This window comes from Corvus moneduloides, chromosome 2 (assembly GCF_009650955.1).
Source record: "Corvus moneduloides isolate bCorMon1 chromosome 2, bCorMon1.pri, whole genome shotgun sequence".
Classification (NCBI taxonomy): Eukaryota; Metazoa; Chordata; class Aves; order Passeriformes; family Corvidae; genus Corvus; species Corvus moneduloides.
In genome coordinates this window covers 42837797-42863996 of record NC_045477.1, presented here as the reverse complement: position 1 = coordinate 42863996, position 26200 = coordinate 42837797, and the positions used below count along the sequence as shown (strand labels likewise).

At 37.1% G+C, this 26200-nt stretch overlaps 1 long non-coding RNA gene across 1 annotated transcript; it reads right to left on the bottom strand.

The window, feature by feature from the left end:
- Window positions 1-1999: 1999 nt before the first annotated feature.
- On the bottom strand, window positions 2000-26200 carry LOC116439575. The gene is made up of 3 exons (XR_004238198.1): window positions 26048-26200; window positions 21582-21648; window positions 2000-2147 (listed from the first exon to the last, which is right to left on the bottom strand). It is a non-coding gene; the product is annotated as an uncharacterized LOC116439575 (long non-coding RNA).

Here is a 26200-nt window from a genome sequence, read left to right as displayed (position 1 = left end):
TACTTAGAACACAAGAAGCATTATGGCACTGAATTTTAATGTGCTTTGTTCTTCAAAAGGAAGATCTGTACAAGCATAAATGAACATGGAATTTTTATTCGTCTCAAAATAGAGGAGTGATCAGTAAAGCTCTGATTTTCCACATTTGTGTTGCATAGTCTTTATTAGATATAAAGAAATTTTCAGAATTTTTAAGGCTTGGCACAGCCGATATTTTGGAGGCTATCTGCTCCTAAAAGAGAGAAAATTTTAAAATATTTGATATTTAACATAAAATAATATAACTGATTCTTATAATGCCGCTAGGTAAACTACTTAAGGGTGTGTATGGGAGGCTGGAGAAGGAAGGTACTCTGATTGCAAATTCAGTTCCACTCCTCCTTCTCCTTCTCCTTCTCCTTCTCCTTCTCCTTCTCCTTCTCCTTCTCCTTCTCCTTCTCCTTCTCCTTCTCCTTCTTTCTCCTTCTCCTTCTTCACCATAATGCTTTACCATTGGCTAACGTCTCTCTACTTCTTTTGAGTGAGATAGAACAGTGCAATTTAACTGACATCTTTTTTGTGCCTTATTTCCTGCACAGGGTTGAAGCAAAACATATAGAAAAGGGCAATTTCTTCCCCCTTAATAACATTACATCTTTTGTGATTAACTGCTGATATTTATTTCAGTGATATTTTACAATGTTACTGTTGAATGTCAAAAAGCAGTGAAATCTGAGTCATACATTGTATGGTAAGCTCTTCTATACCTCTGTTATCCACAATGAATTCATGCCATTACATGTCTGTCATTTCAGCAGCAGACTTTTTTTCTCAGTAAATACAAGGTCATTAAGTAGTCAGATATCTGCAACCTAGTAACTCTAATGAAATTAAAGATCCCACAGTTTCGCTACAGTAATAATAAATAACTTATTCAATTTTACGGTAGGATGGATGTGTGCCTTTCAATGCAGGACTTGAACAGGGCTGGGAGTGAAATATCTGTTGTATACTGAGGAGTATATCTTATTCCTTTGCAATATTAAATGCTGGTTTTGCTATCAGGCTAACTTTTTGTGTATATATCACTGCATGCAGACTGCCACAAAGACTGGCTGTTTGCTTCTATTTTGTCTCTGCTTACAAATTAAAGCAGTTTGTTAGGAGAAACTGCTCAGAGCATCCAAATGGGAAAAAAGTGGCTGAATTTCATCCCTGAGTTCATCACTGAATTGCCCTACAACTGTAGAAAAAGCAGTGAGGTGGATCCCACTGCAATTCTGAAAGGAGGTTCTCTACTGACCTGAGCAGGAAAGCTGGTACTCAGGAGTTCTCAGGCCTAACCAGAGGTCAAGTCTAAATACCATGTCACCATGGAGCAAGGAAGTAATTTTCTCCTTTAGAAAAATGTGAATCTTAGACAAAGTCCAGGGCAAATGGAGACGTATGTTGTGAGATAAAGCCATAGGGATTGAAATTCACTATATAACAGTTTAATGGTGCTCTGTTCAGTGTGACTGAACATTATATTAGAACAACAATTTTAACTGTGTCTGCTGCCATCTGATATCCATATAAGTGCTACTTAAAGAGAAATTAGAAATAGGATTCTCTTTTTTTCCCCTCTTTCTTTCTTTGGCTCTGTTAATTACTTAGCAACAGAGCTTGTGCCATTGCAGAAAACGAGGTCGGAAAGACAACATTCTGTAGTTATTTTAGCAGTTTATAAATGTTGCTTTTTAATATTCACTCTCTTAAACACTTCCCTCCACTCCAGCCCCAATAAAAGTACGTATTTATCCCTATGTGTCTCTATAAGAGCAAAAGTTTACTAGGATCAATGTCCCCTAAATCTGTTCCACTGGTCTCCTACATACCTCCAGTCTTACTGGGGATCAAGGAGAGCATCTGTAATGTAAAACAAATCTGTAATGTAAACACAAACCTGAAGTACGTTTTTGCACAGTATCACGGCTGAAGTCTTTGAGATACTGGTACTATGAAAATATTTTACCTCTGACTCAAAGCCTCAACTGTAAATGGTCCCAGGTGGAAAGAATCACTGAGTCATAGCCTCTTCTGTCCCCTTGTCCATGCTTGCTGCAGAGAAGCAGGGCAAAATGGGGATTGCAAGTCTGTTCAGGGAACTAATTGCAGCCTTCCAGTGCCTGCAAAAAGAGAAAGGAGTACAGAGGCTGTTTACAAGAACATGTATTGACAGGACAAAGGGGGTTGTTTTCAAACTGAGAGTAGGTTAGATTAGATAGTCGGAAAAAATTCTTTTCTGTGAGGGTGTTGAAGCACTGGAATAGAAGCTATGGATGCCACACCCCTGAGAGTGTTCAAGGCCAGGTTGAATGGGACTTTGAGCAGCCTGGTTTAATGGAAGATATTCCTGTCCATGGCAGGGTGTTGGAACTAGATGATCTTTTAGGTCCCTCCCAACCCAGAGTGTTCTATGATTCCATGATTCCATGATTGCATGATTTTGACATAACAATGAATCTGCTGCCCAGTGTTAGGAGAGATCTTTGTAGAAAAGATTACTTCTACTTCAAAATTCACTCCTCTTGCTTCTGGCTGCTGCTGCTGCTGTCAAGTGTCGTTGCTTGGTTTCATCTGGGTACATCCATAATACTGAACAACACAGGACAGCCTCAACTTTGTAGCTGTGAGACTGTTGAATGACCAATCTTACATTCACAGGGTGCTACCTCTGCCCCTTCCAAAAGGAATCCAGCCGTCCTTTGGGAATGAGGTCTGTCAGGTATTATCCATTGGGGATTACTTGGCAGAGTGCTAATTTTCACAAAGCAAATAGGTGTACAAGAGTAGGTTAATGAAGGGGTGCAAAGGATCACAAATCAACTGCCTAGTTTTTAATGTGAACCCTTTTAATTTGGTTGTATAAATTTATCCATCACTTCTTCAAGCCTGGTGCAGAAGAGTAACAAAGCATTCTTCTACACAAAGTGTGTCTCATCCTGAGCTCTTACTTAAATTGCACAGAAACCTTGTTCATTGATTTATGTTGGATATGTTATTTTAAACATATATTTATTTCCATACACATGTGGATGCATAACTATATAATCTCACTGACATCCTTGCAAATTCAATTTGGTGCTAATAGACAAGTTGCGCTGTTTTCATATCAATCATCATTACTACTGGTATGAAATGATAGGTTAGAAAAGTTGCATATCCTCTGCCTAACAGGAGCCAGGAGATGGCAATTTCAGAGGGAGGTGTAAAAAAGTTTAAAAATAAAAAATAAGATCCTACATGCCAAATTATTTCCATAGTTACACCTCTGAGCATTCAGTAAGATTTCACAGCTGTCACCAAGAGCTAAAATTGGCCTGTATGATCTTTCTTACTGGTTGTGATGGAAGGTAGTGAAAGAAAATGCTCTTATTCTCAAGATTCGTGAATTTTACAGTGGTCACCACTCTGAAACTTTATTAAAAAAGGAAAAATATGGAATGAATATGGATTTTTATGGAACATAAAAATCTACCATGATTTAGAGGTATGATTTATAATCTCTCTATTATGACTCCCTAAGTCATAACTCAGTGTGCTGGGAGGATTCTTCCTCTGTGAAAATTTACCTCCAGTCTGTACTTGGAGTCATGCCATATACACACAACCAAGTCAAACTCTAGTCCTTCCTGGTTTACATTGGATTAGTTGATAACATGGATACACCCATTTAGTCACAGTCTAGAAAAGGGATTGCATTTTCTTCAGTGTTTTTCTGCTGGTACTTTAAGACGAGGATTTCAAATTGATATGGAAGCATATGGACAAGACATTAAAGTTCATCACATTCATGGATATGATGGAGATGTGTTCCAGAAGAACTAGAAAATAACTGCATAAGTGGTTTTCATCTCATCTAACTTTAACCATATGTTTTTGCCATTACTTTCATATGCTTGTTAAAGGTAATGAAGAAAGACAGAGAGAAAGGAGAATACACTATACTATGGAAAAAAGTATATCCACATTAATCACCTTCTGGATGCATGTAATTCTCTTCACTGAACTTGGAGGGAGATTAGAAGTTGGATTCATCTTTCCTAATGCAAATCCTGCTGTTATATATACATGTCTACACCTCAGTTAGGCTTTTTATATAGTCAAAAGGGATAAATGGATGTTTCTTCAAGTGATTCATCAAACACCAAAGTAGAGACACAGGTAAGGTGAATGAATTTTTCTTTCCATATAAGCACACTGGAAGATTATGGTGTTCTACATAGTTGAGATAACTACATTACAGACATGCAAAGTCAGGTGGAATAGGGATTTCAATGAAGATGAAACTAGGTGATTTGTTTGAATGGAACAAGGAAATCAATTCTGTATGGTCTCTTTGAGTTCCAGTCCACAGTCCATATTCCATACATAAGCAGGTTAATAATGTATATTTGCAACCTTTTTAAAACTTTTTTCACAATGCTAGTGTGATTATTGATTACTAGCGGAACAGAGAGGTCTGAAAACACTTTAGAGAACATTATGGAAAGAAAATCCTTTGTTTGAATATCTGTAGTAGAAAAATAATACAATCAGGGAAGGCTATTTGAAGGTTCATTCCAGAAGGAAGGTGGAGAATCTCACTTCCTGTGCAAGTGTAGGACGCTGCAACACAGACCCCCTGCTTTCCTTATGGGATGCAATCATAATGGGCCACACAGTCCTTAATACGAGATGGGCACAGTAAATATTATAGATTTGGGATTACTGTTGGGATCCCTTCTAAAATGAGAAATAAGTTCTAAATTGTAAGAGTTGGAGAGGGTGTAGTGGTGGCTAGGTTCTGTGCTTTACCCTCTTCTAAGCAGGATAAGCAACTCTCTCAATGGTTAAAAGTCTTCTCCTTTCCTCGTGGTCAAAACAGCCCCTAGGCATAACACTGATGTATAAGAGCCTAAGCAAAGGGGGGTATAAGCAACAGTCATCAGGTCTAAAAGCTGAAGATAGACAGCAAGAGAACATCTAGAATTTAATAACTGGATTTAGGTCTAATAAATTTCAGATCCCTTCTCTTTCCAAAGAGCAGGTTTCATGAGTCAGGACTTTGTCCCCACAGTACGTTTTTAGTTATCCTCTCTAGAGAAAAATACACATATGTATCCCTCAAGTTTGTTCAAAATGCTGATCAGTGGCTTTCTTTACATGTAAAGAAAGGGGCTTGATTTGTTGAGACATTTACAGATCTTTTGGCAGGTGTATTAGAGGACATGAGATTCCTGCCTTACATGTCTTTGGGCCATTTATTCTGAAAGCCTCATTCTTCACACTCAAAATAAAGAAGCAGCTTTCTCTCATATTTATTCTTCCTAAGTTCCTCAAGATTTAAGGAATAACATTGTCCACTGCCTGAAATCTAAAAAATGAAATATACCTGGACACCTAGACAGATTTTTTTGTTCTGGCCTTTTGTGTCAAAGACACTATTCTGAGAAGTTTTGTCTATGGCAAATGCATGACAAGGGGCTTATCTGACTTAATTTCATTAACAAATGCATCACTTACATGACTTTGGTAGAAGGAAATATTCCTCCTACATTGGACAATACTTCTCAGCGTCTGGATAACAGCTACCATGTCTGTCAGCAATGAAGGTATGAAATTATTAACATAATGGATTGGTTTCAGAGGAATCCATGGCAGAATTAAAGGATCCATAGCTTGGGCAATGAAGAAAGAGCTCAATACTTAACATAGTGTATTTGTATTTTTCCACAAAGCGTTTCCGTTATTATAATGACTCAACATATATTTTGGAAAATTGTTAAAATTAGCAAAAATTTGAAACTTCGATGTGAAGCAATTAAATAATCTGTTTCATTGGAAGCAAGATTAATGAACTGAAGCTACCTGAGTAGCTGTGGCCTGCCAAAATTTTTCCCTTTACAGTTAGGCCTGCTGTGTCTCTATCACCAAGGAACATTGGGGAGGACAATGGCTTGTCTGGAAATTGCTGATCTCTATTTCCCACTAGCAATTGTCAGATGCTGGTTTACCAGAACGATTTGTCTCAAAACCCATTGTCACTCCCTTCAGGTAAAGATGGAGTGTGTGCAGGTGGGTTGTCAGTTTCTTGGTGGACACAGGCATCATCGTGTGGCAAATGAAACAACAGTGGAGGAAAATGAACCACTAGGAGCCAAAACTTCAGTTGGTCAGAGGAGCACACATGATCAGAGACCCACTTCTAGGGAGGCAGTCCATGCTGAAAGAGGTAGGAAAAGCCCCCAATGGGGTGTGGTCATGGGTGACTCATGCTGTGTTAAAGACACAAAAACCTGGTTACAAAAAGAGCAAATGGAAACCTTCTATGTACGGGCAGCCAAAACCATCACATGCGCTCAGACTCCTGTGCTGCCCATCACCTCCTCAGAGGGCAACCCCGGGAAAAGAAAGGAAAGGTGGGCGTGGGGAAGAGGAAGGACAGACAAGTGTTTGTGTTCTTTTACTTAATTTGCAAATCAGCTATGGGAGATTAGTACTGATTGTCAATCAAACAAGCAAAATGTCCAGACCCTAGGATCTTTTGTCTTAAAAGGGTATTTAAGAACATCTCTGCAATGATTTGAGTAAATATGCTTTTTCTTATAACAATATTTGAGATTAAAATATATTTACACACTATTGAGGACTTCCAGTGATTGTCTGATACTTAAGAAAAACATTCACTGGAATCTATTATGGAATATTTTCTAGTACCTTCAGATTCTCTGGAATTGCTGCTTTCACCTTATCTGCCATAGTGCCTGAAATCAAAACTTTTTACTAGCACCAGGGGAAAAAGTAAAGGCACATAGTGTTATTTAAGTATCGATAAGATCGGTGCAAGGCTCAAGGGTTAGCTGCAAGTGTGGGTTTAATGAATTCAAGTTCAGGCAGATATTGGATTTATGGATGTTAATAGAGACAGTCATGTGCATCTCATGGATTGCCACAAGCCAGGAGGGCTTATGAAGTACTTATGACATGCTGACTGAAGGTAGAGAAAACAGAGATAATAAAATAAATATGGGCTCTGATTTCAAAGTCCTGACTAATGAAACCACTGGAGCTCTGCCATCCTACAGTGAAGCTACAATCAGATGTGAGCTAAGTGCCGAAGGTGTTCACAGAAACTTGCTGCTCCTGATTGCTGTTCTCATGGGTGCTGCCCCCATTAAAAGATGTTTCACTCAAAGATTCTGCAGCACAGTGTCTGCATAAGAAGCAACCATTTTAGCAGTCTCTACAAACAGAGAAAAAAAATTATTGTTACACCAAAATTATTGTGTTCTCTTACAGAAACATTTGCTTTGTTTTGTTTTGCTCAAATTGATAACATATTTTTGAATGTAAAGAACTCTGCCTAAGCACAGAACACTGATATAAAACACTATCAAGAAGAAGAAAATGAGTCATATAAATGAAAAAGAATTCTGTACCGTGATATGGTAGATTTTCATGTAAAAAATCAGCCCTTGTTCCTTTGCAGAAAAGTGTATAAGGATTGGAATTTTATACCTTTAAACTATATAAAATCAGACAATTTCAGTATGATAGACCATAGCATAAAACATTCCACCATGTTGTTCTGTAAGGCAGAACCTTTTTAAGTGCAAAACTCATTAAAATAATTTTTTGGAAGAAAATTTTTAACATGTTTTCTTTTTGAGCTTTCCCACAAAAAAGATTGAAAATTTTGGTTTACTTGTTCTTTTAATTATTTTTTTAAGTTCTCTACAGTTTGTCCAAGTCCTACTTGAAAACTGTCTTCCGTATTGCATTGATATCTCACTCATAATGACATCTCTGTAGCTCTGCTTACATTTGGTAGTTCATTGTTTATATATCTGAGAATCATTTTCCTGTCAATTCATTATTACCTTATTATTTACCATATGTGTAGCTATCATGTGTCCTTTCCAGAGAAAGAATTCTAGAGCACAACCCTCATTAATCTATGGGAGTTACATTTGTTACTTCTAGAGTCATGTCATTTCATATAATTCATTATTCCACCTTGCCAAATGATCCGGTGTGCCTAATATAGTCCCATTCTAGCCGTGACTCCACCATACTTTGAAGTTATTAGAAAGTTTTACAAGTAACAATTACGTATTTATTGCTGGTGTTCTTCTACTGATTTATTGTGATTTTCCACTTACTTACATTTAATTTCTGTATGTATCATATAAATAATAAACCATATAATATAGAAAACTCTAGCAATATCTAAAAAAATTAAATTACAGAATCATAGACTACTTTAGGTTGGAATGGACCTCTAGAAGTCACTTGATCTTTTTCTTTTCTCAGAGTAAGGCCATATGAGAGCAGATTCCTCAGAGAATATTCTGTAAGAAAATTCATAACTTCTCTGGGCAAGTTATTCCAGTGTCTGACTACTTGCATTGTGAGAAAGTTTCTTCCAATATTTCCTAGAAATTTTCCCCTTTGTAAATTTTGTCTACTTACTGTACATATATGAGAATAATCCAATTTTCAGATATCTAAAGATAGCATCAGTTATAAACAATATCAGACAACTAAAATATCAAATTTACACACTATGTAAGGCTCAAGTGGTTTAATCTTTAAGCAAAAGTACTATCACATGGTCTCATGCTTCCATTTTGAAATTTGGAATTGTGTAGAGGACAACATCAAATGTTAGAGAACTCAACCATATCCAAACCTGACATTTCATTAAAATCTTTTCTATCCCTTGCAAGTTTAATTGCCATTAAATTATTTTCTTTTGTACAGCTTTTTCTCCTGAATTTTAATTTCAGAGGCAAATCATTCATCCTTTAGCCCTACTTTGGTGATGTCATAACAGGGTTTCACAATATCCTCTACATGAGAGACACTGAAATTATTCAGGATTTGGATGCTCTCACACAGCAGGATATCTGCGGAGATCTGATGCGTTAGGTCAGACCTACTGAAATTTAAGGTACTATCTATGGCCTATAAAACTTTACATGGCTTGGAATCAATTCACTTGAGAGATTATCGCACTCTCACTGCCACTGATGTGTGTGGCATCAAAGATTTAGTTGTTTTCCACTCTTTACAAAGGAAAAGTACGTACCCATCTGAACATTGTCTGCAGCATTTCCTGCGTGCTCAGATTTTCTTCAGATTTCTTTCTGCAATAGGCACATTTTTACTCTGGAGAAAACTGAATGTGGCTAGGAGGTACACTGAGAGAATAGGTGTTTGCCTGATTTGGGAAATGATTTAGATGATGATGAGGTGTAATTTAGTCATATTTAGTGTATAATTAAATATTAGACCACCTAGAGCCTTGTATAATGCCTTTATTATATTAAACTGAAATGAATAAAAACCGTAATCAGCACCATTACTAATTTACTGGTGATTTATTGAGGTAACAGCTTTGCAACACCACAGGTGCAGACACACTGCAGTGGGCCCCGTGTACTTCAGGTCTGGGAGTCCTGATTAGACTGGGAAATATGCTGTGCAGTTGTGCCCATCTTGACTGTATCCGTGGTGCTAAAGAAAGACAGCTGGGGACTGATAACTGCAATAGCCAAGTGTGGTGCCTAGCTTGTGTCCATAAAAATAAGACACTTGTTTTGAAGCAGAAAAGCTGGATCACCCAAACCCAGAGAGTGAGCTAGCAGTTTAGCTGGCTGACGAGAGTCTGTTATTTCAATCCAGTCACTGGCCCTTTTTTGTTTAACAGTATAGATATATTTCTCTGGAGATACCAAAAACTTGATTAAATAAGTCAAGAAGGAACCTGATGCACTGGAATTACTGTGAGCAAAACTGGATTAGGTGGTCTATAGCAGTCCTTCATAGTTTAAACCATTCTAAGAGTCTATGAATATCATTTCTAATGACAACCTGGTCCTATCTATGCTAGTTAGTCATATGCAGGTTTGCTCTTGGGTACTGAGGTAAATTGGCACAGAATACTTCATACCCACCTAAAATCCTCTTAACATCCTGCCTGTTGAGAATGATGCCTACCCAGTGAACGCTTTGCGCTGTGCCTGAGAATCACTCTGTGATTCTGTGGAAGAGTCTGAGCTAGGTCAAAAAACAGCCTTCCAGGGACCATGTGAATCATTTCACTGGGTGAATGATCAAGTATATGGGAATGTTCTCTAGCCCTGTTTACTTGACTTGTACAGAAATGGCACTAGTGTCTGAAAGCAGCTTAGTTAGTTCAGACAAGTGTTACAGATCTGGGCAGGCTTCTTGCCAGCTGTTGGTTGGTCTTTCCCTCTTTGTGAGCTCTCCCATTGTCTTGGAGTCAGGCGAACTCACAGCCCATACTTTGAAAAGTAAACCAGACCAAGCACTGTGATTATCTACAGCGATACTGTTGTTTTAAGATGTTGGTGCGGTTTTGGCCTGGGCCAACTCACACTACACAGACAAAGCCAAGGGACTTTGGATAGCACTAGCCAAGGTCGGCTCCTGATGGACAGTAAGTACAAGGCCATCTTACTCAGAGGACAGAAGAGAGTTTAATCATGTGAGCCTCTATCTTGTGCTACTTGCCTTCAGAATGGCCCCAGCCCACTCTTTTTACTAACATAGACATAGTAGTAATATAATTTGCTTAGAACTCAGAAAAGTTCAGCAAGATCCACACTCATCTGCTTCTCTTCATTGAAAATTTTGCAATGTAAATAGAAGGACTGAATTTTCCTGAAGCTTGGTATTTCTAGGGATGATTAATATAAGAGCTGGATGGTGAAAAAGATAAGTTTGGGTCTTGCATAGATGTATATCTGAAGATACAAGCAGTATCTAAAAGATAAATATGTATTTCCAGATTTGCAGTATTCCATAACAACACACACTGACTGCTTCTAAGATACCTCTTTTCCTAAAACACACTTTTCCTAAATCTTCTTACAGAGTAAGCTTGATGTCCTGTAAAACAACTGATGCCAATTCTGAAACAAACCTCATTGCTCCTTTGAATCCTCTCTAAAGCTGTAATGGGTTATCTAGGTCTTTTCTTTTAGACTTCCTGATTAAACCTTTCATTTTCAATCTTGAAATTACTTTAAACTGTTCATAGCTCTGTTCAGAAACAGGAATACTTAGTCTTTCCAAACAATTTTTTAAATATTTTTTTACCAAATTATGAGAAATTATTACAAGGTTAAAGTGTTATGTGCCTTAAAATTTTCAAAAACCTTCAGCTGCAGAATCTTGAATTATGTTTTCTGTCCTCCTAAACATGCAGTTTGAAACCCCAGAATAGCAGCAGTACATTTTGTTCCACTTGGCAGCTGGGTGAACAACATGAACAGAGAGCAGACACTAAAAGGGGACTCAGGACTGAAAATAGGCTTTTTAATTTTTCCTAGTTATTTTCTGCCAGATGGTTTCCAATAGTATTCCTCAAGTATTTCCTGCGATATTGCAGGGAAGTAAGAATTCGAAGTGCCCTTAGACCAATCTTTGTGCAGTGGTTTGATGTGTTCAAATAGCAGGTATGACACATTCAAATAACTCTGAAAATATGTTTACATGAATCCACAGCATTGTTGGTTATTCATCATAATAATTCTGATCATTCTGCTGTTTATTTCTTACCTTTTTTTCATTTTTGGAAAGGAGTTTATGAAAGTCAATGAACATGTCAAAGTTACTCGTGGCATGTGATTAGCTGGGAATGAATATTCAGCTAAGAAGTATTTTACAGAGAAAGTGGTCCAAGAAAGGACCATGTGTGCATGCTTATATTTTCATTTAGTTGGACATGGTAAGCCATTTGAAATAAAAACTTGCGAGACACTGATTGCTGATCACAGCTGAATTCAAGTCTGCGTTATTTATGGAAAACCAAAATATATCTCAACCAATGAAGATCCAAATTTCATATTATTCACTTGACTAATATACTTCAGTAAGAGATTTCTGTAGAGCTAACTGAACTTTCTTAATGTTGATATGAGTTATGAGAGTACCAAGAATTCTCATAACATTAAAACTGAATGGAGAGATATCTGTAGAAACATAACTCCTGAACTGTAATAACTTGGCATCAATGATAATGACATTTTGAGACAGGAATTGTAATGCTGGTGGAAAAATGCAGAAATAATTTAATTTAAACCCACTTCTTCCGTAGGATGGGATTTTTTAAGCCCTTCTACATAATGATATTAAATTAATTGAAAATATTTGTTCTTTCTTTTCCATTCACTTCATTTATTCTTAATAGATAATATGCTTTGAACTACAACAAAGTCATTTTTCAAAAGAATTGATAGGGTATTGAAGCACTGTCATATCTGGGGGCAGAAAATTTTAAAATGTATAATACGTCTCTAAGTATTAATAAAACCCAGCAATACTTCAAAGTTTTCAAGTAAGTCATAGAATAGTTTGGGTTGGAAGGGACCATTTAAAATCATATAGTCCAACCCCCCCGCCATGAGCAGGGATATTCTCAGTGCGATCTGGTTGCTCATGAAGCCCCATCCAATCTGACCTTGAATGTTTTCAGGGACAGAGTATCCATTATTTCTCTGGGTAACCTGTTCCAGTGTCTCACCAACTTCCTTGCAAAAAATATCTTTCTATATCTAGTCTGAATCTACCCTCTTTCAGTTTAAAACCTTTACCCCTTGTCCTGTCACAGCAGGCTCTACTAAAAAGCCTGTCCCCATCTATCTTGTAGCCCCTTTTAGTTACTGAAAGGCTGCTGGAAGGTCTTCTGAAAACCTTCTCCAGGCTGAACACCCAGCTCTTCCAGCCCATCGTGTTGGGAGAGGTGCCCCAGTCTTCTGATCATCTTTGTGGACCTTCTCAGAACTTGCTCCAGCAAGTCCACTCCCTCAACCTGCTGGCCACTGTTTTTTTGGTGCAGTCCAGGGTACAATTTGCTTTCTGGGCACAAGTGCACATCCCCATTTCATGTCAATAACCCCCCAGTCCTTCTTGTCAGGGCTGCTCTCAATCCCTTTATCTCCCATTTGGTATGAATACCAGGGATTACCCCACCCTACATGCAAGACCTTGTCAAACATCATGAGGTCCTCCTGGGCCCATCTTTAGAGCTTGTCCAGGTCCCTCTGAATAGCATCCCATCCTTTGGGCATGTCAACCGCATCATTCAGCTTGGTGTCATCTGCAAATTTGCAGAGTATGCGCTTACTGTCTATGTCATTGATGAATGAGTGAAAAGTCATGGCAGTCAAGTGAGGTCACCAGTGCCTGGAAAATAGGAGACACTGCACCCATTTTGTAAAAGCATAGAAAGGAGGACCCTGTGAACTACCCACCTTGTGCATGGAAAGATCGAGGAACAGTTTCTCCTAGAAGTTGTGCTAAGGCCCATGGAGGATAGGGAGGCAATTCAAGGCGACCTGGCTCCACAAAGGGCAAATCCTCCCCGACGTATATATAGAAGCCCTTCATATTATTCCTTGCATCCCGTGCCAAGGTCAGCTCCACTCTCACCTTGACCTTCCTGACCCCATTCCTACACATCTGCTGTGTCCCTATGCTCTCCCTAGGACATCTCTCCCTATTTCCTCTGCCTGTGCGTTTCTTTGTCTCCCTTTTGTTTGACCAGCAGGACTTGGTTCATCATGGCAGTCTTATCCTCCTTTCCTGATTGCTTACACCTGGGGATCACTAGCTCTTACACTGTCTGGAAGATGTCCTTAAAGATCTCCCACTCTATTTTGCTCCCATTTTCCTGAGGGCAGTTTCCCAGGAGTTCCTCTTGACTAACTTTGTGAAGAGCTGGAGTTCTGCTTTCCTAAAATTCTGGGTGCTTGCTTTATTCTTCACCTGACCCATATCCCTCAGGACTGCAAACTCCACTAGTGCTAAGGAAAGGAAGTGAAAGAAATAATTTGACACACACTAATACGGATAAAATGCAAACGTGCCTACAAAACCAGAAGAAATTTAGAAAAGGAGGTACGTGCTTCACAGTTCTGAGATTTTGATAGGTTAAAGAAGGCACATAGCAGTTGACAATGTGTGTGAATAGCTGGAAGCATTCTGGCTCCAACAAAGTGAACTTCAAATAATTAAGTGGCTAAAAGTTTACATCCTGGACTCATAAAAACAGGTTTTGATTAGAATCTTCAGTTAATTGCAGGTATTTTAATTTTCAGTTACTTGGAAATCAAGTTTGTTCGTGAACAAAGAATTTTAATTGTGTTTAGCTGTCATGTTTAATACCTTCAATTAATACAATTGACATTGATGATGTTCTCATTTTCTAGAATCCTAGATAGTAAAATTTTGGTCCCTTAGATACAACTAAATAAAATTATAGCAAATTAGATCTTTCCTTATGAATACCTACAGCACCTACCATTTAGCCCCTCAGAACAAAAATTTGCTTTTCATAAGAGCACTGATGCTCTCCTGTACACAGAGGTGCATCAGGTCAACCTACAATGTGAGGCAAACCTGAAATGAGACAGCACAATGTGAAAAGACATGCTTTTCAGGTTTCACAGTAGTGCAATAAGAACAACTTTCAACTAAATCAAAGCAATAAACCTTGAAACCAGAAGCAGAAATAAAATAGTGCCATATCAGTTTAAAGAAATAGTTGTATACATACTGATAGACAGACCTTAACATACAAAATTTTTTTTGGTTCCAATACTAAAGTAGAAAATTTTTAAACACGAGAATAGGAGACTGACTTTTCAGCTGTGTAGTTTTCTCCAGTTGTCTGGGCAAAAATGATACCTAATCTCCTACTGCTGAGATCAGCTGGCTTTTCAGCATTGAATTCAATGAAAAGAGTAGTTTGATGTCTGGTATGTGCAGTATTGCAATTGCACATTCTGTGAAGAATTGGTAACTAAAGGTCTTGGTGATTTGAAACAACACTGCGGCATTTGAATTAGTGCCTTCTAGCGCCTTCCACCAGTACCAGTCTTTATAAGGTGAAATACCTAGATTTAAGAGGCAAAATTATAAACTTATTATTAAAGAGTAAAATCAAAAATTCTCTCTAAGAAACACCAGTGTCACAGACTTGAATTCCTTATTTACATGATATCAGTGATACAGTGCTACAGCCATCTGCTAATAAAATGACCATTCAACTCCAAATGAGACAGAGGGCATAATGCATTTTTAAAAGAGACTAAAATTCATTTTCTCAAAGAATGTTCTCTGACTTTTAATTGAAATTAGGCCATGATTTCCCCAGTCTGCAATTGGCACCAATGATGAGTCAGTCAGCTATATAATGTGAACAGGCGTAAGTTCATCCAACTAAATCATTTGAACATAAGACTCTAAGAAGACAGAGCTCTACAAAACTCCACTCAAGCATATGGCAATGTACATGTAGAAGGACATTAACCTGTCATCTCCTCCTGCCTTGTGATGGCAGTTCTGGATCTTGTTAAAGTCTTACATATTTTTGCCGACAGCTCTCCAAGTCTTTTGAGGTTTAAAAATACAAATTAATGAGAAAACAGTTCTTTATTCTTGCTTTGTGTCAATATACAGTAAGGTCAGGTCAAATTGCTGCCATTCTGAAACACACACTTATATGGCCAGTGGAGGATTTCCACCTCTTCCTTCCCACTCAGATTTTCTAGCATTTTCAGTAATAGTAATGGCCAAAATTTTCAACGTTGAGGTTTTGAGTTACATATGGATTTAAATAGTATGCAAGTGTCAGACAATGTAAAATTTTGTTCCTCTCATCTGTCTATTAAAGCAAGACATATAATAAATTTAAATTCTTATAGAAGAGCAACAATGAATTTATTTAGTGGGTCAGTAACACTTAGCTGTGGATATCTTTTGCAGAACAAGGTCTGATATGGAATCGTATTTTAAAAAAATCTAAAAAAAAAGTAAAACTAAGGAAATTATTTAATTTTGAGACTGACTGCCATAAATAAGAAGAAAGATTAGTTAAGAAACATAATCAAAGATATTGATTAAAATAATGATTGTAAAAGAATATTTTAAATGGATTTGGGATTTTGTGTTATCTTTTCTCCAATAATTTGTCAGACAGGAACTTTGTGCTCAAATACAGGAACTGATTCACAGGTCTTGACAAATCCAATGCCTTCTGCTCACACACCCCCTGTCAAATTTCATCACAGTATTCTGTTGTGAAAGTTGATTAATTAGTCTGGATCTTGGTTACACCTGAGAGGCAAAAAAAAGCTTGTATTTGTTAACTAAATTTAACAAAATAATAATAACTGAAATTAGTAAGAGATTAAAATAAAGTAACTTTTAATACTAAACTTCCATAATCTCTGACAGGTTCAAATTCTTGTGTACGTGAAAGTTAAAAAAAGAGAAGCTTATTAAATTATCCAAACACGCTAGATTTTTTTATTTATACAAAACTAATCTAATAATCTAACTACAAATGTCTAAAAATTCCATCTTTTCAGGACCAACAAAATGAAGCATCTTTTTATTTTTGCATCTCTTTATTTATGTATTTATTATGTAAACTACGATGGAAATAATGCTAAAGATATAGCATTATGTGTATACCAAAACATAGAAAATTATTACTCAAACAAGAGAAAAAAAATTAAAAGTGCTAATAAAATTCAAAAGGATAATACAAATAAACAGTAGAAAATTAGTGTGGGAGGAGAAAAAGACATTGAAACTGGTCTTACTAGAAAAAATTCTTTTTTTTGAATCTCTTGTCAATGTCCATTCTCACAATGTGTACTACAAGATTTATAGCCTTTGGGGAAAGCATAATCACCTTTTTTTAAAAAAAAATTATGATTAAACGTAATATTTTAAGTTTAATTTTTACACAGCAACCCATGGTTTTTGGAAAATATCTAGCAAAATCTAGTGGCTTCCAAGTATAATACATTTACAACACTGAGTAGAGGTATACAAGACGATATTGCTTCAACTTAAATATGCTTCCCAAGGCAAATCCAGTAGAGAGGCTATTTTGTTTTTCAAGAACCCTGCCATAAGGTGCAGTTCAGATGTCTCTGTCTGGGCTGTGATCCCACGTTTTTAAAGCTCTTCTAAGGATGCAAGTGTCAACACATTACCTTTTTAAATCTGACAGAAATGGCAATGCATGGATGTTTTGATTTTAATTCCTAACACCAGCACACCATAGCACCAGGCCATGGAGCACCACATGGGATGGCATAATTCACCCCATGGTAGCTGTGCTGTTGTGGGGACAGGAGCATGAAATCAGAGTCTGAAAAAGAGGAATTGGGAGGAAGGCTCTATGGCCCAATAGATGTGCCATTGCTCTGTGAGAGGGCAGATACAGCTTCTTGATCACTCTCTCAGTACTGGTTTTCTTCCCCTGCACTAATATTTTTAATATTTCTGCCATATATTTCCACTGTTAATTGTTGCTAACAGGAAGAACACAGTGAGGAGGCACCATCAGCTCCTGAGCAAGAAGTTGGACAGAGTGCAGACATCATTGCCACAAAGCTGCATTCAAAGTAGAGATTTTTTAAGAATTACTATCTTGGATTTAAGGTCCTACATTTTATGCTTATCCCATTTGCTGAGCTAAAGCCTTCTCTCTGGATCTTAATCTCTGTAATAATACATTCCATCTCTGTGAGAGGCAAAGAACACCTTTTTCTTGCAACTTTAAAATTCTTTGAAGAAAATTCAACAGAGTACAAAGGGGTCCAGACTGAAGATACCTTGAATGCTAATAGTACTAATTGTCTTGTTTACTTGTAGTATATTGATATAATATTATTATGTAAAACATGAGCTAAAGAAGAAAGAGCTAAGGAGTACAAAAACAAAGAGCAGAACTGTGAAAAATCTTAGTTAACTTTCAATCAGTTGAATGTTTCAGCTTCAGCATTTGTTTTTTAGAAGACTTGGAGAATGAATAAACAAAGATTTTTCAATCCCATTATTCCACCAGGTAGAGTTGGATCACTTTGTACATTACAGGTCTCCCTCTGTCTTAACTCAAAGGAGAAAATGACAGCTAAAGTTTGGTTTATTCAAATGAAATGTGTTTTTCCCCCACACCATTAACTGCATAGCATCTACAGTACCGACATGCTACTTGAATAACCAGCCTTTCAGCGCCAAAAGAAAATGAATTATATGTTATTAAGAAAATCCCCAAAGTTCTCTTCAGCAATGAGGGAGTACAATCATGGATGCTGTAATTATGTAAATAATCATTTATATTCAATATTGCCCAAGTGCCACTAAGCTATTATATCTGTACGCTTGTAGTTATATCTGCAAACATATCTGCATGCAACTCATTCATAATCAGAATACGTATTTGATCAGTTGAAGTGCATTTTTGGAAGGCAAATGCCTTGTTTATTGGTAATGAAATGAAGGCCTCGGAGTAGCTAATAAAGACTTAGCTAGTGGAAAGATTTTTTTATACACCCATGTGCCCTCAGAACTCCTGATGAACTGTGTGGTCCAGATGATCAGACAGTGTCACACAGGCATTGACTCACACTACTTGTGATTCTTCCCACATGCTGTGTTAACCCTTCTCACAGCCACAGACTCATGGGAATTACATCTTTCACTAACATCTTATTGTGAGATAGGAAATGAATGTCTTTTTGCCCTGTAGATGAAATTTTACACTTTACCTTCAATAACATTTGAGAAATGCTTTAGACATTCTTCTATTAAGTACTATGTCCTGGGCTGTGGACATATCATACACAGTTCAGTTGAAAATTAGAATATCTAAATGTAGATATTAACCTGTGGGTATCTGCATAGTCGTATTGGGTTTGTGTGGACAGGTTCTGGTACCAGGGGATCAGTAGATCAGCAGCTTCTGTGAGAAGTCACCAGAAGCTGCTCCTGTGTCCAACAGAGCCAATGTCAGCTGGCTCCGAGACAGACCCACCACTGGCCAAGGCTGAGCCCATCAGCGATGGTGGGAGCAACACTGGGATAATAGATCGAAGAAAGGGAAAAAAATACTGCACAACAGCAGGTGGGAGAGAGGAGTGAGAATGTGTGAGAGAAACAGTCCTGCAGACACCAATGTCAGTGCAGAAGGAGGGGGAGGAGGTGCTCCAGGCACTGGAGCAGAGATTTTCCTGCAGCCTGTGGCGCAGACCATGGTGAGGCAACTGTGCCCCTGCAGCCCATGAGGGAGCAGAGATCCAGCTGCAGTCTCTGGAAGACTCCACACTGGAGCAGGTGGATGTACACAGCTGCACAAAGCTGTGACCCTGTAGGACGCTTGTGCTGGAGCAGGCTCCTGTCAAGATAGGTGGACCCAAGCAGAGAGGAGTGCATTCTGGAGCAGGTTTTCTGCCAGGTTCTGGGATCCCATGGTGAGGACCCCTGATGGAGAAGTTTTTCCTGAAGGATTGCACCCCATGGCAGTCCCCACGCTGAAGCAGTTTATGAAGAACTGCAGCCTGTGAGAAGGAATCACACTGGAGAAATCGTGGAGGACTGTCTCCTGTGGGAAGGATCCTACGCTGGAGCAGGGGAAGAGTGTGAGGTGGAAGGAGCAGCAAAGTATTATGAACTGGCTATGAGCCCCATCCCCTATCTCCTTGCACAGCTTATGGTAAGAGGTAGAACAATCAGGAGTAAAGGAAGTTGAGCTTGAGAAGATCAGAGTATAGGGGAAAGATGTTGCAAAATTTGTTTTTTTTTCTCATTCTCTTACTCTAATTTACTGGCAATAAATTTAATTAGCTTTCCTAATTCATCTGTTTTGTCCATGACTGTAATTGCTGAATGATCTCCCTATATTTATGTTGTTCCCATAAACTTTTGATTGTATTTTCTCCCCCTGTCCTGTTGAGGAAAATGAGTGATGGAGCAGTCAACACGCAGCCAAGATCAACCCCCGGCTCTTCCACATTATTTTGTACTGCAGCAGATATTTTTATTGGGATTTCTGATAGGGATTATGATCATTATATATATAGTAGTAAATTTTCCCCATCAATATTAATTTTATTGTTAATTTTAATGTTATTTACAGAATTAGGACTATAAGACTCTAAAAATAATTCTTACTATTTTTGTCTCTGTAGTTATTTTTGTCTTTTATCATACTTTTTCTCAGTGAAATGGTTCCTTTTCCCATGACCAGTTTCCCTTCTCTCTTCTACTAATCAACCACTAGAGAATTCCTAGAATTGTGTGCATATACTTGATCATATTCTTGGTATGCACAAAGAAGTAATTCCTTTAAGGATTGCAGTTATCCAAATGACCAAGTGACATTAAGGTCTTCAGATTATATCTGGATAGAAAATACATGGAAAGCAATATTATCTAAGAAACAGAGCCACTGATTCACATCATTGTTAAGTGTGGAAAGGAACACCAGTGACTAATAAGCTGAGGGGGAAAAAAAAGGGAATACCACTTCTGTAGGATAGTTTCCTGGTTTCAGCAGTTTCTCTGAGTTAACCCAGTGAAAATATGCTCTATGCAAGACCATGTCTTGTGAGACAGCAAGGTTCTGTGCCATGTGTGTTCCCCTTCAAAACAGAAATTATTTATAACAGGAGAAAAAAGTTATTACCATTATGAGCAACCATGTTTAATACTAACCATTTTAAGACCCACAGGGAAGAGGGAAACATTAATTTTTCTTCTAATGTATCCCAAGCATTAATGTATAGCTTCAAGACATTTAATCTTTCCCTTTTTTTCTCCTGTCAGTCCTACAACCTTTTTTAGGGAAAGATGTATTGCAACATCAGCCAGGAAAAATGAGTAAGTCATTTCTTTTCCATGCAAGAGGAATGAGCAATCTATCTGGATAAGCTCAAGAAACAAAGATGAATAATGAAATGAATAGTTAGTTCACTAAAAAGTGCAGTGTCGAAGTCATTGAAATGTCACTATTTCTTGAAATGACTTTTTAATAAAGATTGTTTTGAAAAGCTCAGATTTTGATTTTGATCTTTTAAAACAGCATTTTTCAGCTTTTCATTTTAACATTTAATGTCAGGATTTTTCCAGTTTTGGTTAAGAATATAATAACTGATTATAAAACATGACTTCACATTAAATTAACTGATTTTTTTCTAAATTATTTAAGAAATAAAAAGGTTTAATAATGGCATAAAGTTCCACCTAATGTATCTCAAGTAAAAGTATGTGTAAATATTATCTCACCAAGAAATGCTGTAATATAGTTAAATTTATAATTCACTCAAAAGTTTTCATTTCTCTAAAATGACAACAGTGGAAAATAATGAATAGTAGACAAATACGAGTAAACAAATACAATGTAAAAATAAATTACATTGGTTCCATCTTACTAATTTTCTCATCTAGCTTTTATAAAAAAATATGTTCATGTACAGAAAAAAGGAGCAGATAAAGACCATTAAGTCAGCAGAAAATTAACATGTCAGTAGAATAATATCTACAGCAATAAAATCTTGGAGAAAAAGTTCTTATTTGCTTATATGCTGATTTTGGAATCATTGGTAAAGGCTAGAAATGCTGCTGTATGCATAAAAATTCAGCTGATATTTCAGCAATCTGATGGGAAGATTTCCTTGGAGTGTTAAAATCTCAGGGATTAAATCCATTTATTATGGTTGAAACATACCAGGAGGTCAATGCATTGTTACCTTTTTTTCTGAATCCAGGACAAGGTGGAAGTAAATGATCTTTCTGGCCTTGAGAGTAGTCTTCTAACTAACAAAAGAGAGGATGAGGTAGTCTGATGTCAACCAAAGAAGGCCGAAGCAGAACAGAGAGAATGAGATAAATGGTCAAGCACATCTAGGAACTATGACTTAAAATTAAAAATACGTAGGAGCTGCAAATGTAAACATACTGGAGTTTTTTTCTCTATTAACAACAAAATAATTTGTCTAAATTATTAGTGACTGTTTTCTTAAATTTAAAATATAAAATTGCAAGTTAGTAAATTCCAGGGCAGTCTTCTTTTGTTTTTCAGGTTTTTTTAAAGGTACTGAAGAACTGATTCAAGCTTAAAAATTAATGATGACTTTTGTGAGCCTTCATGATTTGATTATGCTTCTGTGGAAACCAATAACACATTCTCTGGTGCATACCAGGAGCTATTTTCACAGGCATCCAGATAATTATAGGCTTAGTCAACTGGTAAATAGAAAGTAAAGAGAAAAATGTGAATAATTATTGGGAACTACTTAAGAACACTTACCAGGCCCTTAAAATACACTACACCACTGTCTAAAGTATTGTGTATTATTTACAATTATTTGCAGAGGATGAACATCTTTACATATATTCCAATCAAAACACTCAATTGTTCACTCTCATAATATCCTCGAACTTCAATCTAATTTTTTTCATCTTTGTCTTTCACACTTTCAGCTTCACATTTTCTGCTAGAGTGGAAAGTCTGCTGTTATGTGTCTCTTCCTTGTAGAATGTGTTCTAATTATCCATTTATGTTCTTCTTGTTGGACTGAGCTCCTCAGGTTTTTCCTTCTAAGGCTTTGCTCAACCACTCACTAAGCCTTGTTGCAGTTCTCTGAGTCCTCCAGCCCACCAGCTTATGAGGAATGTCATTCCCTTGGCCACTGGTAGCAGAATTAATACCCTCAGGGATCGCATTAACTGTTAGGCTGTGGCACCAGGATGGACACAGATCACTGAGAACGTCACCCACTAGTATTTTAAGTCTTTTCAAGTGTCACTGCTTTCCCATGGAAGTCTTCTGTCTGCTGCTATGAGAGATATTCCAATGTTTGGCCACACTGAAACTCATAAACCTATATATATGTATATGTGCACATTAGGTTGATCAGTTTTTTGGTTCTCTGCATCTGTCTGACTTCCTCCTAGCCAAACACCCATCCTTGATGCTATCTGTGGATGGCAAAACTCCCTTTTTTTAAACTGACAGTGATTTTGCTTTTTCAACAATAGTTGACAAAAGCTTTAAATTATGTCTGATTTCTTTTTTCCTTCCTATACTCTCCACAAATACCTAATTGATGAGTTATTAAAAGCTAAAGAGAATTTTGACATACTATAGACAGAGCTATTATTTTTTTTTAAATATGCTGTTTAACTAGTGTTTAACCTACATGGTGTCCAGCAGACTAATTTTGTGTTGCTCAAGTTCCCTAACCCTAAGGTGTGATGTAGAATGCATTACAGAATTCTATTGCATTATCACTTGTGCATCTGCCAGATAAACTATATTCACATAAAAGTGAAGTGAAGCAGTTTTGACAGTACCTATTTCTCAAAACTATGTGGGAAGTAACATCCGTTACATTAACATCTTATTAAGAGCCAGATGCTCAGTTTCTGAAACAGCACAACAATCTTTACTATTTTCAAATTGAATGACTAAACAGGAGTCGGGAGCTCATCTTTGGAAGTCTTGGCTGCTGGTAGATGTGAGGTTAGATTAGATGGTTGCAGTTACTCTTCATTCGCTTAAAAGAATCAGGTTAAGAAAAGCTGCTTAGATGAAAAATCTATGAAAGAGTTTTAAAATCTCTGAGTAGACTGCAAAAAGCCCCCACACCAGGATACACTGAGCATACAAACTATCATTGCTGGTTTAAATCAGTAGTTAGTGATCACAGGAAAAAGACTTCTTCAGGTAACTGAGAAGCTTAAAAAAAAACAACTCATGGCTGATTTTCAATGGGTCTTGTATCACAATTTTACCATACATTAAATGTGCTTTCATATGTTAAATGTGTTACAGTAAAATTAAGTGATGCTTATTAAGAAATATAGGAAACAGCCTTTGACAGGAGGTGAAAAGTGATGTGCCATGACTCCTTCTCTGGATTTTCCCATGGCACGATACACTGACTACAGGCCTAAAACAAGGTCGTAGGTAAGTACAGTTTCTTGAAGATCTCCTGGCTAAATTCAGCTCCATGGGTGTGGTTGAAAACCTATTTTTTAAATTTCTGGATGAGAGCAGCACTGTGGCAGGCATCTGGACAGCTCTGGACTCTGTTTTACACGTCAGTGTCAATCAAGGTCAAACACTGGGCTTGCACAAGCTGCAAGGACTTGTGTGTACCGACCAGCTGTGCTTTGGCAGCTGTATCCCAATTACACTTTCCAATATTTTGGACTGGAATATTTGACCAAAATGGTTTTGCAATATTAAAGACATAAAGTTTCTTTTCCACATACTTTTGCATTTCACCAGCAGTCAGAGCAGTTTCCATGCACTTGTCCATATGTTGCATTCCAATGCAGTGATGTGCTACTCTTTGGTCCTAATACATTAGATAATTGCTCTATTACATTGCTGAATATTAGACCTATAATTTTAATGCAAATTTTAATTTTCCCAAGAACAAGCATCTTCTGTTTAACTTAAAAGCAACACGCTTTCTGCTCAAACCTTGAACCTTTGATTCCATCAATGATTTAAAATACTCTTTAATGCATACTCTAACTTTTAAAGTTAAATTATACTTTTTGAACACATTTCTGGCTTAAAGAGTTTTTTTTCCTGATTGCTTTGACAGGCCAGGAAAATTCATTCCTTATGGGCAGCTTTGTCTTTGAATCCTGTGCCTTTCTGCAATAAAGAGAGTGTCTCCTGGATTTTCTGTAATTCCACTTTCTTACTGAGATTATACATTTTAACTAAAAACAATCCTTTCAGTGGTGATTCAGATCTAATTTTTCCAAAGCTGGTGAAATCTTGATGTGAGGTGAATATATACTGGTATAAGAAATTAGTCACTTTCCTCGATATATTCTTCCTGACGAATTTGTCTTTGATCCTATCAAGACTTTCAAAGCTTTAACATTAGTTAAGGATCTTCAGAAGAAAGCAATCTGAAATTACATATAAAGGAAAATTATTAGACTTTTTCCTAATTATGGTTGGAGGCTCATTTAACACGCATCGGGGGAATGAAGCATTTCAAAATGGGCTGAGAGGAATTACAGCACTTAAAGTCTGTATTTCTGCCTGCTAGAGATTTAGTTGTGATTTCAGTGAACTCTTGTGGTAAGACGGAAGATGTTGCCTGTGTACCAAGGGGATAGAGACCCAAGGCAAAACACTTTGGAGGAAATGCTGTAGGAGGAATTGTGTACGTAGCATGGGAATATGCCCTGACATTCAGTACATGGTCAGTTTGAAAAAGTCCTTTTCCTTATCTAACCTGAGATTCCTGCAGGAACAACCTCTCCAGAAATGAGACATGTCTCTGGAAGGACACTTATGGGATGTACACTGCCAAAAACTGCAGTAGGGTATCTGTAAGTATCTGAGAGGGTCATTATGGAAATAAAAAGATTTACCATGTGAATTTTTAAAATCTTTTTTGCTTAAAACACAATTCTTCACAGAGAAAAACAAAACTAATAGATTTATAATTTGTGGCTGAGACTTCATGACTCTATCCATTTTGCTTTTTTAGACTGATGTCCAATATTAGTCCAATTATTAAAAGTTAAAGATAATTTTGACATACAGGATGGCTTACATCCTCTGATTCTGAAACTATATGGAGATGTCCAGGTAAAATTATACTGGTTTTATATATTTTCTCAGGCACAGTAGAAGGCTCAAGGTGTATTAATAATATGTTGTATTTTCAATACTATTTTCTTTCATCATCCTATTCTCCCTGGAATTCTGTTTGCTATTGAGGTTGGCTTTTCTCACTACATAGAATTTCATTTCCATCTTCTGTGTTACTGCTTTTCCAGACCTCACCTATGTTTTCCTTTTTCACATATAGTTTGTAGTTTCCAGTCTCAGATTGTCTTTGTGAAGAAAGTTTCAAATGGAGATGACTCTTAGACAAAGAGTCACTGCAATATGGTATTGTTGCTTATCTTCTTTAAAACATTTGGAAATAATAGTGATGGTATTGGAACGGACCTGGGACAAGAAGAAATACAGAAATCTCTACCCACCTTGAAAGAAACAGTGGATATTTCAGGACAAACAGAACATATATATGAAAAAAAATTATCCAGCATAGTTCATGATAAATGTTTTTTCCCGTTTTAATCACATGTAATAAATTTTCAGTCATTTCCTTATCCGAAAAGTCCTTGAAATTAAGTTTTAATACAGAAAAGGAGAGGGAAAATGACTTACCTTAGCTCCTTTCCATAGTACTCAGCTGCATTTTCTTTAATTTTCTAATATGCAAGGCTTATTCCAATCTCTGCAGCTGTTAGTCTAATTGGATGATTTCCTGTTTGAAATGCAGAATAATTTAAAGTGACTATAAGTTGTTCAGGGAACCCC